This window comes from Arachis ipaensis, chromosome B4 (assembly GCF_059453495.1).
Source record: "Arachis ipaensis isolate K30076 ecotype BB chromosome B4, ASM5945349v1, whole genome shotgun sequence".
In the NCBI taxonomy this organism is placed as follows: Eukaryota; Viridiplantae; Streptophyta; class Magnoliopsida; order Fabales; family Fabaceae; genus Arachis; species Arachis ipaensis.
This window is the reverse complement of record NC_142439.1, coordinates 121,232,180-121,240,651: the sequence shown is the minus strand read 5'-3', so window position 1 is coordinate 121,240,651 and position 8,472 is coordinate 121,232,180. Positions and strand designations below refer to the sequence as shown.

At 38.5% G+C, this 8,472-nt stretch overlaps 1 non-coding gene across 1 annotated transcript; it reads left to right on the top strand.

Annotated features, from left to right (window-relative positions):
* The first annotated feature begins 3,452 nt into the window (after positions 1-3,452).
* LOC148569006 (small nucleolar RNA R71) lies at positions 3,453-3,560 on the top strand. Its single transcript, XR_015882515.1, has one exon. It is a non-coding gene; the product is annotated as a small nucleolar RNA R71 (small nucleolar RNA).
* The last annotated feature ends 4,912 nt before the right edge of the window (positions 3,561-8,472 follow it).

Genomic DNA, 8,472 nt, shown 5'->3' with positions numbered 1-8,472 from the left:
GTAACTTCAGACCGATTGCTAGTAGGAATGATTGAGCGTTGAATGAACTCCAACCATCCTCTAGCTACAGGCTTAAGGTCCAGTCTTCTCAGTTGAACCGGTTTGTCTTTTGAGTCAATCTTCCATTGAGCTCCTTCCACACATATGTCCATGAGGACTTGGTCCAACCTTTGATCAAAGTTGACCCTTCTAGTGTAGGGGCGTGCGTTTTCCTCCATCATTGACAAGTTGAACGCCAACCTTACACTTTCCAGACTGAAATCTAAGTATTTCTCCCGAACCAAGGTAAGCCAATTCTTCGGATTCGGGTTCATACTTTGATCATGGTTCCTAGTGATCCATGCGTTTGCATAGAACTCTTGAACCATTAGGATCCTGACTTGTTGAATGGGGTTGGTGAGGACTTCCCAACCTCTTCTTTGGATCTCAAGTCGGATCTCCGGATACTCATTCTTCTTGAGCTTGAAAGGAACCTCAGGGATCACTTTCTTCTTGGCCACAACTTCATAGAAGTGGTCTTGATGGAATTTTGAGATGAATCTCTCCATCTCCCATGACTCAGAGGTGGAAGCAATTGCCTTCCCTTTCCTCTTTCTTGAGGTTTCTCTGGCCTTAAGTGCCATCAATGGCTATGAAAAAAAAAAGCTATATTTTTACCACACCAAACTTAAAATGTTTGCTCATCCTCGAGCAAAAGAAGAGAGAAAGAAGAAGAAGAAGAAGAAGAAGAAGAAGAAGAAGAAGAAGAAGAAGAAGAAGAAGAAGAAGAAGAAGAAGAAGAAGAAGAAGAAGAAGAAGAAGAAGAAGAAGAAGAAGAAGAAGAATAGAGGAGAGGGAGAGAGGTGTGTATTCGGCCAAGGGTAAGAAGAAAGGGTTGTGTTGTGTGAAAATGAAGAAGTAATGAGGGGTTTATATAGTGGAGGGAGAGGGTTTAGGGTTCGGCCATTTAGGATGGATTTGGGTGGGAAAGAGATTTTGAATTTTGAAGGTAGGTGGGGTTTATGGGAAAGTGTGGATGGATGTGAGTGGTGAAGAGGTGATGGGGAAAAGAGATTGAGGTGATTGGTGAATGGATGTTTGGGGAAGAGGGTTATTGGATTGTGTGAGGAAGAAGAGAGAAGGTGAGTTGAGGTAGGTGGAGATCCTGTGGAGTCCACAGATCCTGAGGTGATCCTGTGGGGTCCACAGATCTTGAGGTGTCAAGGATTTCACATCCCTGCACCTTTTAGGCGTGTAAAATGCCCTATGTATGCAATCCTGGTGTTTAACGCCAGACTGCTGCCCATTTCTGGCGTTAAACGCCACTTTCATGCTTGTTTCTGGCGTTAAACGCCAGTTCCATGCTTGTTTCTAGCGTTTAACGCCAGCTTTTCTCAGGGTGCAATCCTGGCGTTTAAACGCCAGACTGCTGCTTGTTTCTAGTGTTTAACGCCAACTTCATGATCTGTTCTGGCGTTAAACGCCAGTTTGCTGCCCATTCTTGGCGTTAAACGCCCAAAATGGTGCCAGTCTGGGCGTTTAACGCCCATTCTGCTAGCCTTACTGGCGTTTAAATGCCAGTAAGCTCTTCCTCCAGGGTGAGCTATTTTTCATTCTGTTTTTGATTTTTCAGTAATTTTTGTGACTTCACATGATCATCAACCTACAAAAAACATAAAATAACAATGGAAAATAAATAGATATAGTTAAATAACATTAGGTTGCCTCACAACAAGCACTTCTTTAATATCAATAGCTTGACAGTGAGCTCTCATGGAGCCTCACAAATGTTCAGAGCATTGTTGGGACCTCCCAACACCAAACTTAGAGTTTGGATATGGGGGTTCAACACCAAACTTAGAGTTTGGTTGTGGCCTCCCAACACCAAACTTAGAGTTTGACTGTGGAGACTTTGGTTGACTCTGTAGTGAGAGAAACTTTTCATGCTTCCTCTCCATGGTCACAGAAGGAGATCCTTGAGTCTTAAACACAAGGTTGCCCTCATTCAGTTGAAGGACCAACTCTCCTCTGTCCACATCAATCACAGCTCTTGCTGTGGCTAGGAAGGGTCTTCCAAGGATGATGGATTCATCCTCATCCTTCCCAGTGTCTAGGATTATAAAATCAGCAGGGATGTAAAGGCCTTCAACCTTTACTAGCACGTCCTCTACTAGTCCATAAGCCTGTTTCATGGATTTGTCTGCCATCTCTAATGAGAATCTGGCAGCCTGTACCTCAAGGATCCCAAGTTTCTCCATTACAGAGAGTGGCATTAAGTTTATTCCTGACCCCAGGTCACACAGAGCCTTCTTAAAGGTCATGGTACCTATGTTACAGGGAATTAGGAATTTACCAGGATTCTGTCTCTTTTGAGGTAGAGTTTGCTGAACCAAGGCATTTAGTTTCTTAATGAGCAATGGAGGTTCATCCTCCCAAGTCTCATTACCAAATAATTTGGCATTCAACTTCATGATTTCTCCTAAATATTGAGCAACTTGCTCTTCAATAATGTCTTCATCTTCTTCAGAAGATGAATATTCATCAGAGCTCATGAATGGTAAAAGGAGGTTCAATGGAATCTCTATGGTCTCTAGATGAGCCTAAGATTCCTCTGGTTCCTCAAAGGGAAACTCCTTATTGGTCATTGAACGTTCCAGGAGGTCTTCCTCACTAGGATTCATGTCCTCCTCCTCCTCACTGCATTCGGCCACACCAAGCAAGGTTATGGCCTTGCACTCTCCTTTTGGATTTTCTTCTGTATTACTTGGGAGAGTACTAGGAGGAGCTTCAATGACTCTTTTACTCAGCTGGCCCACTTGTGCCTCTAAATTTCTAATGGAGGACCTCGTTTCATTCATGAAACTCAAAGTGGCCTTAGAGAGATCAGAGACTATATTTGCTAAGCTAGATAGATTCTGCTCAGAATTCTGTGTCTGTTGCTGAGTGGATGATGGAAAAGGCTTGCTATTATTAACCCTGTTTCTTCCACCATTGTTAAAGCCTTGTTGAGGCCTTTGTTGATCCTTCCATGAGAAATTTGGATGATTTCTCCATGAGGGATTATAGGTGTTTCCATAGGGTTCACCCATGTAATTCACCTCTGCTATTGCAGGGTTCTCAGGATCATAAGCTTCTTCTTCAAAAGATGCCTCTTGAGTACTGTTGGGTGCAATTTGCAATCCATTCAGATTCTGAGAAATCATATTGACTTGCTGAGTCAATATTTTGTTCTGAGCCAATAAGGCATTCAGAGCATCAATCTCAAGAACTCCCTTCCTCTGAGGCGTCCCATTACTCACAGGATTCCTTTCCGAAGTGTACATAAACTGGTTATTTGCAACCATGTCTATGAGTTCCTGAGCTTCTGCAGGCGTTTTCTTTAGGTGAATGGATCCACCTGCAGAGTGGTCCAGTGACATCTTTGATAACTCAGACAAACCATCATAGAATATATCCAGGATGGTCCATTCTGAAAGCATGTCAGAAGGACACTTTTTGGTCAGTTGCTTATATCTCTCCCAAGCTTCATAGAGGGATTCACCTTCTTTTTGTCCGAAGGTTTGAACATCCACTCTAAGCTTACTAAGCTTTTGAGGAGGAAAGAACTTGGCTAAGAAAGTCGTGCCCAGCTTATCCCAAGAGTTCAGGCTATCCTTAGGTTGAGAATCCAACCATATTCTAGCTTTGTCTCTTACAGCAAATGGAAAAAGCATGAGCCTGTAGACCTCAGGATCAACCCCATTAGTCTTAACAGTATCACAGATCTGCAAGAATTCAGTTAAGAACTGAAAAGGATCTTCTGATGGAAGTCCATGAAACTTGCAGTTCTGTTGCATCAGAGAAACTAATTGAGGTTTAAGCTCAAAATTGTTTGCTCCAATGGTAGGGATTGAGATGCTTCTTCCATTTAAATTGGAATTTGGTGCAGTAAAGTCACCAAGCATCTTCCTTGCATTATTATTTTCGGCCATGTCTCCTTCTTTTTCGAAAATTTCTGTCAGATTTTCTCCAGAGAGTTGTGCTTTAGCTTCCCTTAGCTTCCTCTTCAGAGTCCTTTCAGGTTCAGGATCAGCTTCAACAAGAATGTTCTTATTCTTGTTCCTGCTTATATGAAAAAGAAGAGAACAGAAAATAATAGGGATCCTCTTTGCCACAGTAGAGAGGTTCCTTTATGTGAGTAGAAGAGAAGAGAAAGAATTCGAATACAGAAAGAGGGAGAGGGTTCGAATTTTTAAGAAAAAGAGAAGTGTTAGTAGATAAATAAATAATTAGAAGGAGATGAGAGATGGAAGAATTCGAAAATAAAATAAAAAATAAAGCTAAATTCAAAAATTAAAAATTGAAATTAAATTAAAATTTAAAACAATTAATTATTTAAAAAGGAATTTTGAAAAAGAGGTTAGTGATTTTCGAAAATTAGAGAGAGAAAGTTAGTTAGGTAGTGATTTTAAAAAGATTTGATTTTGAAAATTAGAGAGAGAAAGTTAGAGAGAAAATTAGTGATTTTGAAAAAGAGGTTAGTGATTTTAAAAAGATTTGATTTTGAAAACTAAAGTTGATTACTTGACTAACAAGAAATAAAAAGATATGATTTTAAAATTTAAAGATCGAACCTTTCTTACTAGGCAAGTAATAAACTTAAAAATTTTTGAATCAATCACATTAATTATTAGCATTAATTTCAAAAATATGAAATAAAGATAAGAAAAAGATTTTGAAAATAAATTTTGAAATTTTCGAAAATATGAAAGAAAAATGAAAAAGATTTGATTTTTGAAAAAGATTTGAAAAAGATAGGATTTTTAAATTGAAAATTTGATTTGACTCATAAGAAACAACTAAATTTTAAAAAGTTTTGAAAAAGTCAACTCAAATTTTCGAAAATTTATGAGAGAAAAAGGGAAAGATATATTTTTTTTTGAATTTTTAGAAAGAGAAAAATAATAAAAAGACTCACAACATGAAAATTATGAATCAAAACAAGAAAAATATGCAAGAACACTATGAATGTCAAGATGAACACTAATAACACTTTGAAGATCAAGATGAACATCAAGTAGAACTTATTTTTGAAAATTTTTAAGAAAAGAAAAACATGCAAGACACCAAACTTAGAAATTTTCAATGCTTAGACACTAACAAATTGAAAATGCATATGAAAAACAAGAAAAGACACAAAACAAGGAAATATGAAGATCAAATAAGAAGACTGGCCAAGAACAACTTGAAGATCATGAAGAACATATGATGAATTTTCGAAAATTCTTGAGAAAAATAGAAATATGCAAGACACCAAACTTAAAAATTGACACTAGACTCAAACAAGAAACATCAAATTATTTTTGGTTTTATGATTTTATAATTTTTTTTGGATTTTCGAAAATAAATTTTGGAAAAACGAAAAAGGAAAAAAGGAAAATTTTTTATTTTATTTTTTTTCGAAAATAAAAATAATAAAAACAAAAAGCTTAAAATTAAAATAAAATTACCTAATCTGAGCAACAAGATGAACCGTCAGTTGTCCAAACTCGAACAATCCCCGGCAACGGTGCCAAAAACTTGGTGCATGAAATCGTGATCGTTCATTCCTTGGTAACGGCACTGAAAACTCAATATGCGCGTTTATAATATTAATTCTTTGTCACAACTTCACACAACTAACCAGCAAGTGCACTGGGTCGTCCAAGTAATAAACCTTACGTGAGTAAGGTCGATCCTACGGAGATTGTCGGTATAAAGCAAGCTATGGTCATCTTGCAAGTCTCAGTCAGGCGGATCCAAATGTTTATGGTGAATTAATAATTAAAATAGAAATAAAATATAAAATAGGATAGAGGTACTTATGTAATTCATTGGTGAGAGTTTCAGATAAGCGTATGGAGATGCTTTATCCCTTCTGTCTCTCTGCTTTCCTACTGTCTTCATCCAATCCTTCCTAATCCTTTCCATGGCAAGCTGTACATTGGGTATCACCGTTGTCAATGGCTACATCCCGTCCTCTCAGTGAAAATGGTCCAAATGCTCTATCACAGCGCGGCTAATCATCTGTCGGTTCTCGATCGTACCGGAATAGGATTTACTATCCTTTTGCGTCTGTCACTACGCCCAGCACTCGCGAGTTTGAAGCTCGTCACAGCCATCCCTTCCCAGATCCTACTCGGAATACCAGAGACAAGGTTTAGACTTTTCGGATCTCAGGAATGGCCGTCCATGGGTTCTAACTTATACCACGAAGACTCTGATCTCACGATTAGGAGGCTAAGAGATACACATTCAAGCCTTGTTTGCATGTAGAACGGAAGTGGTTGTCAGGCACGCGTTCATAGGTGAGAATGGATGAGCGTCACATAATCATCACATTCATCATGTTCTTGGGTGCGAATGGATATCTTAGAATAGGAATAAGCTTGATTGAATAGAAAATAGTAGTAATTGCATTAATTCATGAGGAGCAGCAGAGCTTTACACCTTAATCTATGGTGTGTAGAAACTCCACCATTGAAAATACATAAGAACAAGGTCTAGGCATGGCCGAATGGCCAGCCTCTATGATCTAAGAACTAAACGTCCAGAGATGATCCGAAGATGTCTAATACAATAGTAAAAAGGTCCTATTTATATCAGACTAGTTACTAGGGTTACAAAAATAAGTAAATGATGCAGAAATCCACTTCTGGGGCTCACTTGTTGTGTGCTTGGGCTGAGCATTGAGCTTTAAACGTGTAGAGACTTTTCTTGGAGTTAAACGCCAGCTTTGGTGCCAGTTTGGGCGTTTAACTCTGCTTTGCAACGTGTTTCTGGCGTTTGACTCCAGAATTGGGCAGAGAGCTGGCGTTGAATGCCAGTTTGCATCATTTAAACTCGGGCAAAGTATGGACTATTATATATTGCTGGAAAGCCCTGGATGTCTACTTTCCAAAGAAATTGAGAGCGTGCCATTTAAAGTTCTGTAGCTCCAGAAAATCTATTTCGAGTGCAGGGAGGTCAGAATCCAACAGCATCAGCAGTCCTTTGTTAGCCTCTGAATCAGATTTTTGCTCAGGTCCCTCCATTTCAGCCAGAAATTACCTGAAATCACAGAAAAACACACAAAATCATAGTAAAGTCCAGAAATGTGATTTTTAATTAAAAACTAATAAAAATATAATAAAAACTAACTAAAACATACTAAAAACAATGCCAAAAAGCGTATAAATTATCCGCTCATCACAACACCAAACTTAAATTGTTGCTTGTCCCCAAGCAACTAAAAATCAAATAGGATAAAAAGAAGAGAATATACTCTAAACTCCAAACTATCAATGAAACTTAGCTCCAATCAGATGAGCTAGACTAGTAGCTTTTTGCCTCTTGAATAGTTTTGGCATCTCACTTTATCCTTTGAAGTTCAGAATGATTGGCTTCTATAGGAACTTAGAATTTAGATAGTGTTATTGATTCTCCTAGTTCAGTATGTTGATTCTTGAACACAGCTACTTTATGAGTCTTGGCCGTGGCCCAAAGCACTCTGTTTTCCAGTATTACCACCGGATACATACATGCCACAGACACATAACTGGGTGAACCTTTTCAGATTATGACTCAGCTTTGCTAAAGTCCCCAATTAGAGGTGTCCAGGGTTCTTAAGCACACTCTTTTTGCTTTGGATCACGACTTTAACTGCTCAGTCTCAAGCTTTTCACTTGACACCTTCACACCACAAGCACATGGTTAGGGACAACTTGGTTTAGCCGCTTAGGCCAGGATTTGATTCCTTTAGGCCCTCCTATCCACTGATGCTCAAAGCCTTGGATCCTTTTTATTACCCTTGTCTTTTGGTTTTAAGGGCTATTGGCTTTTTCTGCTTGCTTTTTCTTTTTCTTTTTTTTTTTCGCCATTTTTCTTTTCTTTTTCTCTTCTTTTTTTTTTTGCAATCTTTTGTATCCACTTTTGGGGCCCGCTTGGTGTGTGCTTGGGCTGAGCATTGAGCTTTAAACATGTAGAGACTTTTCTTGGAGTTAAACACCAGCTTTGGTGCCAGTTTGGGCGTTTAACTCTGCTTTGCAACGTGTTTCTGGCGTTTGACTCCAGAATTGGACAAAGAGCTGGCGTTGAATGCCAGTTTGCATTGTCTAAACTCGGGAAAAGTATAGACTATTATATATTTCTGGAAAGCCCTGGATGTCTACTTTCCAACGCAATTGAGAGCGCGCCATTTGGAGTTCTGTAGATCTATAAAATCCATTTCGAGTGCAGGGAGGTCAGAATCCAACAACATCAGCAGTCCTTTGTCAGCCTCTGAATCAGATTTTTGCTCAAGTCCCTCTATTTCAGCCAGAAATTATCTGAAATCACAGAAAAATACACAAACTCATAGTAAAGTCCAGAAATGTGATTTTTAATTAAAAACTAATAAAAATATAATAAAAACTAACTAAAACATACTAAAAACATACTAAAAACAATGCCAAAAAGCGTATAAATTATCCGCTCATCAGTCACCACAAACTAAAA